The sequence below is a fragment of the Triturus cristatus genome, chromosome 4_1 (genome assembly GCF_964204655.1).
Source record: "Triturus cristatus chromosome 4_1, aTriCri1.1, whole genome shotgun sequence".
Lineage (NCBI taxonomy): Eukaryota > Metazoa > Chordata > Amphibia > Caudata > Salamandridae > Triturus > Triturus cristatus.
The window spans coordinates 135,802,360-135,811,009 of NC_140585.1; the positions used below are offsets into that span (position 1 = coordinate 135,802,360).

The 8,650-nt window shown below is 39.4% G+C and overlaps 3 non-coding genes across 3 annotated transcripts; all 3 read right to left on the bottom strand.

Annotated features, from left to right (window-relative positions):
* Positions 1-2,617: 2,617 nt before the first annotated feature.
* TRNAR-CCU (transfer RNA arginine (anticodon CCU)) lies at positions 2,618-2,690 on the bottom strand. The gene has a single exon. It is a non-coding gene; the product is annotated as a tRNA-Arg (tRNA).
* Positions 2,691-4,206: 1,516 nt separating this feature from the next.
* TRNAR-CCU (transfer RNA arginine (anticodon CCU)) lies at positions 4,207-4,279 on the bottom strand. Its single transcript has one exon. It is a non-coding gene; the product is annotated as a tRNA-Arg (tRNA).
* Positions 4,280-7,381: 3,102 nt separating this feature from the next.
* TRNAR-CCU (transfer RNA arginine (anticodon CCU)) lies at positions 7,382-7,454 on the bottom strand. Its single transcript has one exon. It is a non-coding gene; the product is annotated as a tRNA-Arg (tRNA).
* Positions 7,455-8,650: the final 1,196 nt, after the last annotated feature.

Here is an 8,650-nt window from a genome sequence, read left to right on the forward strand (position 1 = left end):
TCATACAGATTTTACACATGTACCACTCTATGCACACATAGGCACACACCTTGCAGTTCTTCTACACACACTTAAGCTAAAAACCCATTCTGTCACGTCAAAATTCTGCAAACCTATTACATATTCAGTGCGTCGGCATAGAAGCACTTTTTAATGCCACTAAAATGCACAAGTAGTTAGACTGAAGATGCAACCTGAATGAGTTTACAGTATGTACTCCACTTTATTAATGATTAGTAATGAGAAAGTGAGGACTACAAGAGTATTGGAAAAGACTTTTTCCGCCTCTGAATGTAAAGCAGATTGTGTGACCATTGGCCAAAAACGACCACAAAGGGACTCGAACCCTTAATCTTCTGATCCAAAGTCAGACGCCTTATCCATTAGGCCACGCGGTCATCCATCCACCTGAGATGATTTTTATCATGTAGGTGGTATGCATGGATGGAGAACATATTATTGAAAGGTATTCAGGTTTACATCCCATAGTGTTCTTTCAGCTCTTTTCTCTGGAAGCACTTTTTTGGAATCTATATATTGAGTATTTTATGAGTACGATATGCTTTTGTTTTCCTTTTTGCAGACAAACCTCTTTCCTCATGCGTTTAAAGCTCATTTGCATTCTCTACATAACTCTGGAAGTTTCCAGACGTGGAGTGAAACTGTTTTCAAAGTAGGACAAATTGCTCCTTCCTGCATATGCTAATTTTTCACACTCACATAGGTTGTATAAGTTTTATGAATCCTGGCTTGACCTATTCAAGTAGCTGAAAGCCTGTCACCACCTCTAGAAACAAGATTCACAGAAATCCAATTCAAATAATTTTTTCCAAAGGAATATGTTCTGGCCGGTCGAAAATGCATCTCACAAAAATAGGCATTTAAAAATATACTTTGCAGTTTCAGAACACTAACATGACTGTGAAGTGTACACAAGTAAAATGGGTCCGTTTCAAAGTAACTAATCCCTCATAAACTTCTGAGAGGAAGCATGTAATAAATCTCCCTAATTTTCTGGAAAAGAAAGAGGGAGGATTGTTGTTATTACCTCAGATGGGACTCGAACCCACAATCCCTGGCTTAGGAGGCCCATGCCTTATCCATTAGGCCACTGAGGCACACATGCATAGCTCTTTTCTAGAGACATTATTTAAATGTATTCTATGGTCAGACACCGGTGTGTGCACACAGGGCATTTCTCACTTCTCTCTATAAGTAAACTTCCCATTTTCATCCTCTTCCATCCCCGACTTTAACGCTCTCTTCTATGCTATAATGGAGACTTTGCAATTTTAGCAAGTGGAGAGAAATTGGAGAACCACTTTCGACTCCACACTTCTTCTTCACTTACTTCTTTTCTCAATATACTGGGCTTAGAAAATGGTATCAAGCCATCCTTATCATCAGTAGGACACGGAAAGAGGCACTAAGTCTCCTAACCAAGTTCAACCACACTCTGCAACTTAACCATTGCACTACAAATTAGGCAACGGGGGCATCAGCAAAGGCAGCCAATGTGCCGATCCTTTATACATTTTGTGTAGTACTTTTCTTACTCGGAGGCAAAATCAGCACTTTAACTGCCCAAATCATACAGATTTTACACATGTACCACTCTATGCACACATAGGCACACACCTTGCAGTTCTTCTACACACACTTAAGCTAAAAACCCATTCTGTCACGTCAAAATTCTGCAAACCTATTACATATTCAGTGCGTCGGCATAGAAGCACTTTTTAATGCCACTAAAATGCACAAGTAGTTAGACTGAAGATGCAACCTGAATGAGTTTACAGTATGTACTCCACTTTATTAATGATTAGTAATGAGAAAGTGAGGACTACAAGAGTATTGGAAAAGACTTTTTCCACTCTGAATGTAAAGCAGATTGTGTGACCATTGGCCAAAAACGAACCCTCAATCTTCTGATCCAAAGTCAGACGCCTTATCCATTAGGCCACGCGGTCATCCGTTCACCTGAGATGATTTTTATCATGTAGGTGGTATGCATGGATGGAGAACATATTATTGAAAGGTATTCAGGTTTACATCCCATAGTGTTCTTTCAGCTCTTTTCGCTGGAAGCACTTTTTTGGAATCTATATATTGAGAATTTCATGAGTACGATATGCTTTTGTTTTCCTTTTTGCATACAAACCTCTTTCCTCATGAGTTTAAAGCTCATTTGTATGCTCTACATAGCTCTGGACGTTTCCAGACGTGGAGTGAAACTGTTTTGAAAGTAGTACAAATTGCTCCTTCCTGCATATGCTAATTTTTCACACTCACATAGGTTGTATAAGTTTTATGAATCCTGGCTTGACCTATTCAAGTAGCTGAAAGCCTGTCACCACCTCTAGAAACAAGATTCACACCAATCAAATTCATATCATTTTTTCCAAAGGAATATGTTCTGGCCGGTCGAAAATACATCTCACAAAAATAGGCATTTAAAAATCTACTTTGCAGTTTCAGAACACTAACATGACTGTGAAGTGTACACAAGTAAAATGGGACAGTTTCAAAGTACCTAATCCCTCATAAACTTCTGAGAGGAAGCATGTAATAAATCTACCTAATTTTCTGGAAAAGAAAGAGGGAGGATTTTTGTTATCACCTCAGATGGGACTCGAACCCACAATCCCTGGCGTAGGAGGCCAGTGCCTTATCCATTAGGCCACTGAGGCACACATGCATAGCTCTTTTCTAGAGGCATTATTTAAATGTATTCTATGGTCAGACACCGGTGTGTGCACACAGGGCATTTCTCACTTCTCTCTATAAGTAAACTTCCCATTTTCATCCTCTTCCATCCCCGACTTTAACGCTCTCGTCTATGCTATAATGGAGACTTTGCAATTTTAGCAAGTGGAGAGAAATTGGAGAACCACTTTCGACTCCACACTTCTTCTTCACTTACTTCTTTTCTCAATATACTGGGCTTAGAAAATGGTATCAAGCCATCCTTATCATCAGTAGGACACGGAAAGAGGCACTAAGTCTCCTAACCAAGTTCAACCACACTCTGCAACTTAACCATTGCACTACAAATTAGGCAACGGGGGCATCAGCAAAGGCAGTCAATGTGCCGATCCTTTATACATTTTGTGTAGTACTTTTCTTACTCGGAGGCAAAATCAGCACTTTAACTGCCCAAATCATACAGATTTTACACATGTACCACTCTATGCACACATAGGCACACACCTTGCAGTTCTTCTACACACACTTAAGCTAAAACCCCATTGTGTCACGTCAAAATTCTGCAAACCTATTACATATTCAGTGCGTCGGCATAGAAGCACTTTTTAATGCCACTAAAATGCACAAGTAGTTAGACTGAAGATGCAACCTGAATGAGTTTACAGTATGTACTCCACTTTATTAATGATTAGTAATGAGAAAGTGAGGACTACAAGAGTATTGGAAAAGACTTTTTCCGCCTCTGAATGTAAAGCAGATTGTGTGACCATTGGCCAAAAACGACCACAAAGGGACTCGAACCCTTAATCTTCTGATCCAAAGTCAGACGCCTTATCCATTAGGCCACGCGGTCATCCATCCACCTGAGATGATTTTTATCATGTAGGTGGTATGCATGGATGGAGAACATATTATTGAAAGGTATTCAGGTTTACATCCCATAGTGTTCTTTCAGCTCTTTTCTCTGGAAGCACTTTTTTGGAATCTATATATTGAGTATTTTATGAGTACGATATGCTTTTGTTTTCCTTTTTGCAGACAAACCTCTTTCCTCATGCGTTTAAAGCTCATTTGCATTCTCTACATAACTCTGGAAGTTTCCAGACGTGGAGTGAAACTGTTTTCAAAGTAGGACAAATTGCTCCTTCCTGCATATGCTAATTTTTCACACTCACATAGGTTGTATAAGTTTTATGAATCCTGGCTTGACCTATTCAAGTAGCTGAAAGCCTGTCACCACCTCTAGAAACAAGATTCACAGAAATCCAATTCAAATAATTTTTTCCAAAGGAATATGTTCTGGCCGGTCGAAAATGCATCTCACAAAAATAGGCATTTAAAAATATACGTTGCAGTTTCAGAACACTAACATGACTGTGAATTGTACACAAGTAAAATGGGTCCGTTTCAAAGTAACTAATCCCTCATAAACTTCTGAGAGGAAGCATGTAATAAATCTCCCTAATTTTCTGGAAAAGATATATGGAGGATTTTTGTTATCACCTCAGATGGGACTCAAACCCACAATCCCTGGCTTAGGAGGCCAGTGCCTTATCCATTAGGCCACTGAGGCACACATGCATAGCTCTTTTCTAGAGGCATTATTTAAATGTATTCTATGGTAAGACAACGGTGTGTGCACACAGGGCATTTCTCACTTCTCTCTATAAGTAAACTTCCCATTTTCATCCTCTTCCATCGCGACTTAAACGCTCTCTTCTATGCTATAATGGAGACTTTGCAATTTTAGCAAGTGGAGAGAAATTGGAGAACCACTTTCGACTCCACACTTCTTCTTCACTTACTTCTTTTCTCAATATACTGGGCTTAGAAAATGGTATCAAGCCATCCTTATCATCAGTAGGACACGGAAAGAGGCACTAAGTCTCCTAACCAAGTTCAACCACACTCTGCAACTTAACCATTGCACTACAAATTAGGCAATGGGGGCATCAGCAAAGGCAGCCAATGTCCGATCCTTTATACATTTTGTGTAGTACTTTTCTTACTCGGAGGCAAAATCAGCACTTTAACTGCCCAAATCATACAGATTTTACACATGTACCACTCTATGCACACATAGGCACACAGCTTGCAGTTCTTCTACACACACTTAAGCTAAAAACCCATTCTGTCACGTCAAAATTCTGCAAACCTATTACATATTCAGTGCGTCGGCTTAGAAGCACTTTTTAATGCCACTAAAATGCACAAGTAGTTAGACTGAAGATGCAACCTGAATGAGTTTACAGTATGTACTCCACTTTATTAATGATTAGTAATGAGAAAGTGAGGATTACAAGAGTATTGGAAAAGACTTTTTCCACTCTGAATGTAAAGCAGATTGTGTGACCATTGGCCAAAAACAACCACGAAGGGACTCGAACCCTCAATCTTCTGATCCAAAGTCAGACGCCTTATCCATTAGGCCACGCGGTCATCCGTCCACCTGAGATGATTTTTATCATGTAGGTGGTATGCATGGATGGAGAACATATTATTGAAAGGTATTCAGGTTTACATCCCATAGTGTTCTTTTAGCTCTTTTCGCTGGAAGCACTTTTTTGGAATCTATATATTGAGAATTTTATGAGTACGATATGCTTTTGTTTTCCTTTTTCCATACAAACCTCTTTCCTCATGAGTTTAAAGCTCATTTGTATGCTCTACATAGCTCTGGACGTTTCCAGACGTGGAGTGAAACTGTTTTGAAAGTAGTACAAATTGCTCCTTCCTGCATATGCTAATTTTTCACACTCACATAGGTTGTATAAGTTTTATGAATCCTGGCTTGACCTATTCAAGTAGCTGAAAGCCTGTCACCACCTCTAGAAACAAGATTCACACCAATCCAATTCATATCATTTTTTCCAAACGAATATGTTCTGGCCGGTCGAAAATGCATCTCACAAAAATAGGCATTTAAAAATCTACTTTGCAGTTTCAGAACACTAACGTGACTGTGAAGTGTACACAAGTAAAATGGGACCGTTTCAAAGTACCTAATCCCTCATAAACTTCTGAGAGGAAGCATGTAATAAATCTACCTAATTTTCTGGAAAAGAAAGAGGGAGGATTTTTGTTATCACCTCAGATGGGACTTGAACCCACAATCCCTGGCTTAGGAGGCCAGTGCCTTATACATTAGGCCACTGAGGCGCACATGCATAGCTCTTTTCTAGAGGCATTATTTAAATGCATTCTATGGTCAGACACCGGTGTGTGCACACAGGGCATTTCTCACTTCTCTCTATAAGTAAACTTCCCATTTTCATCCTCTTCCATCCCCGACTTTAACGCTCTCTTCTATGCTATAATGGAGACTTTGCAATTTTAGCAAGTGGAGAGAAATTGGAGAACCACTTTCGACTCCACACTTCTTCTTCACTTACTTCTTTTCTCAATATACTGGGCTTAGAAAATGGTATCAAGCCATCCTTATCATCAGCAGGACACGGAAAGAGGCACCAAGTCTACTAACCAAGTTCAACCACACTCTGCAACTTAACCATTGCACTACAAATTAGGCAACGGGGGCATCAGCAAAGGCAGCCAATGTGCCGATCCTTTATACATTTTGTGTAGTACTTTTCTTACTCGGAGGCAAAATCAGCACTTTAACTGCCCAAATCATACAGACTTTACACATGTAGCACTCTATGCACACATAGGCACACACCTTGCAGTTCTTCTACACACACTTAAGCTAAAAACCCATTCTGTCACGTCAAAATTCTGCAAACCTATTACATATTCAGTGCGTCGGCATAGAAGCACTTTTTAATGCCACTAAAATGCACAAGTAGTTAGACTGAAGATGCAACCTGAATGAGTTTACATTATGTACTCCACTTTATTAATGATTAGTAATGAGAAAGTGAGGACTACAAGAGTATTGGAAAAGACTTTTTCCGATTCTGAATGTAAAGCAGATTGTGTGACCATTGGCCAAAAACGACCACAAAGGGACTCGAACCCTTAATCTTCTGATCCAAAGTCAGACGCCTTATCCATTAGGCCACGCGGTCATCCATCCACCTGAGATGATTTTTATCATGTAGGTGGTATGCATGGATGGAGAACATATTATTGAAAGGTATTCAGGTTTACATCCCATAGTGTTCTTTCAGCTCTTTTCTCTGGAAGCACTTTTTTGGAATCTATATATTGAGTATTTTATGAGTACGATATGCTTTTGTTTTCCTTTTTGCAGACAAACCTCTTTCCTCATGCGTTTAAAGCTCATTTGCATTCTCTACATAACTCTGGAAGTTTCCAGACGTGGAGTGAAACTGTTTTCAAAGTAGGACAAATTGCTCCTTCCTGCATATGCTAATTTTTCACACTCACATAGGTTGTATAAGTTTTATGAATCCTGGCTTGACCTATTCAAGTAGCTGAAAGCCTGTCACCACCTCTAGAAACAAGATTCACAGAAATCCAATTCAAATAATTTTTTCCAAAGGAATATGTTCTGGCCGGTCGAAAATGCATCTCACAAAAATAGGCATTTAAAAATATACGTTGCAGTTTCAGAACACTAACATGACTGTGAATTGTACACAAGTAAAATGGGTCCGTTTCAAAGTAACTAATCCCTCATAAACTTCTGAGAGGAAGCATGTAATAAATCTCCCTAATTTTCTGGAAAAGATATATGGAGGATTTTTGTTATCACCTCAGATGGGACTCAAACCCACAATCCCTGGCTTAGGAGGCCAGTGCCTTATCCATTAGGCCACTGAGGCACACATGCATAGCTCTTTTCTAGAGGCATTATTTAAATGTATTCTATGGTAAGACAACGGTGTGTGCACACAGGGCATTTCTCACTTCTCTCTATAAGTAAACTTCCCATTTTCATCCTCTTCCATCCCCGACTTTAACGCTCTCTTCTATGCTATAATGGAGACTTTGCAATTTTAGCAAGTGGAGAGAAATTGGAGAACCACTTTCGACTCCACACTTCTTCTTCACTTACTTCTTTTCTCAATATACTGGGCTTAGAAAATGGTATCAAGCCATCCTTATCATCAGTAGGACACGGAAAGAGGCACTAAGTCTCCTAACCAAGTTCAACCACACTCTGCAACTTAACCATTGCACTACAAATTAGGCAATGGGGGCATCAGCAAAGGCAGCCAATGTCCGATCCTTTATACATTTTGTGTAGTACTTTTCTTACTCGGAGGCAAAATCAGCACTTTAACTGCCCAAATCATACAGATTTTACACATGTACCACTCTATGCACACATAGGCACACAGCTTGCAGTTCTTCTACACACACTTAAGCTAAAAACCCATTCTGTCACGTCAAAATTCTGCAAACCTATTACATATTCAGTGCGTCGGCTTAGAAGCACTTTTTAATGCCACTAAAATGCACAAGTAGTTAGACTGAAGATGCAACCTGAATGAGTTTACAGTATGTACTCCACTTTATTAATGATTAGTAATGAGAAAGTGAGGATTACAAGAGTATTGGAAAAGACTTTTTCCACTCTGAATGTAAAGCAGATTGTGTGACCATTGGCCAAAAACAACCACGAAGGGACTCGAACCCTCAATCTTCTGATCCAAAGTCAGACGCCTTATCCATTAGGCCACGCGGTCATCCGTCCACCTGAGATGATTTTTATCATGTAGGTGGTATGCATGGATGGAGAACATATTATTGAAAGGTATTCAGGTTTACATCCCATAGTGTTCTTTTAGCTCTTTTCGCTGGAAGCACTTTTTTGGAATCTATATATTGAGAATTTTATGAGTACGATATGCTTTTGTTTTCCTTTTTCCATACAAACCTCTTTCCTCATGAGTTTAAAGCTCATTTGTATGCTCTACATAGCTCTGGACGTTTCCAGACGTGGAGTGAAACTGTTTTGAAAGTAGTACAAATTGCTCCTTCCTGCATATGCTAATTTTTCACACTCACATAGGTT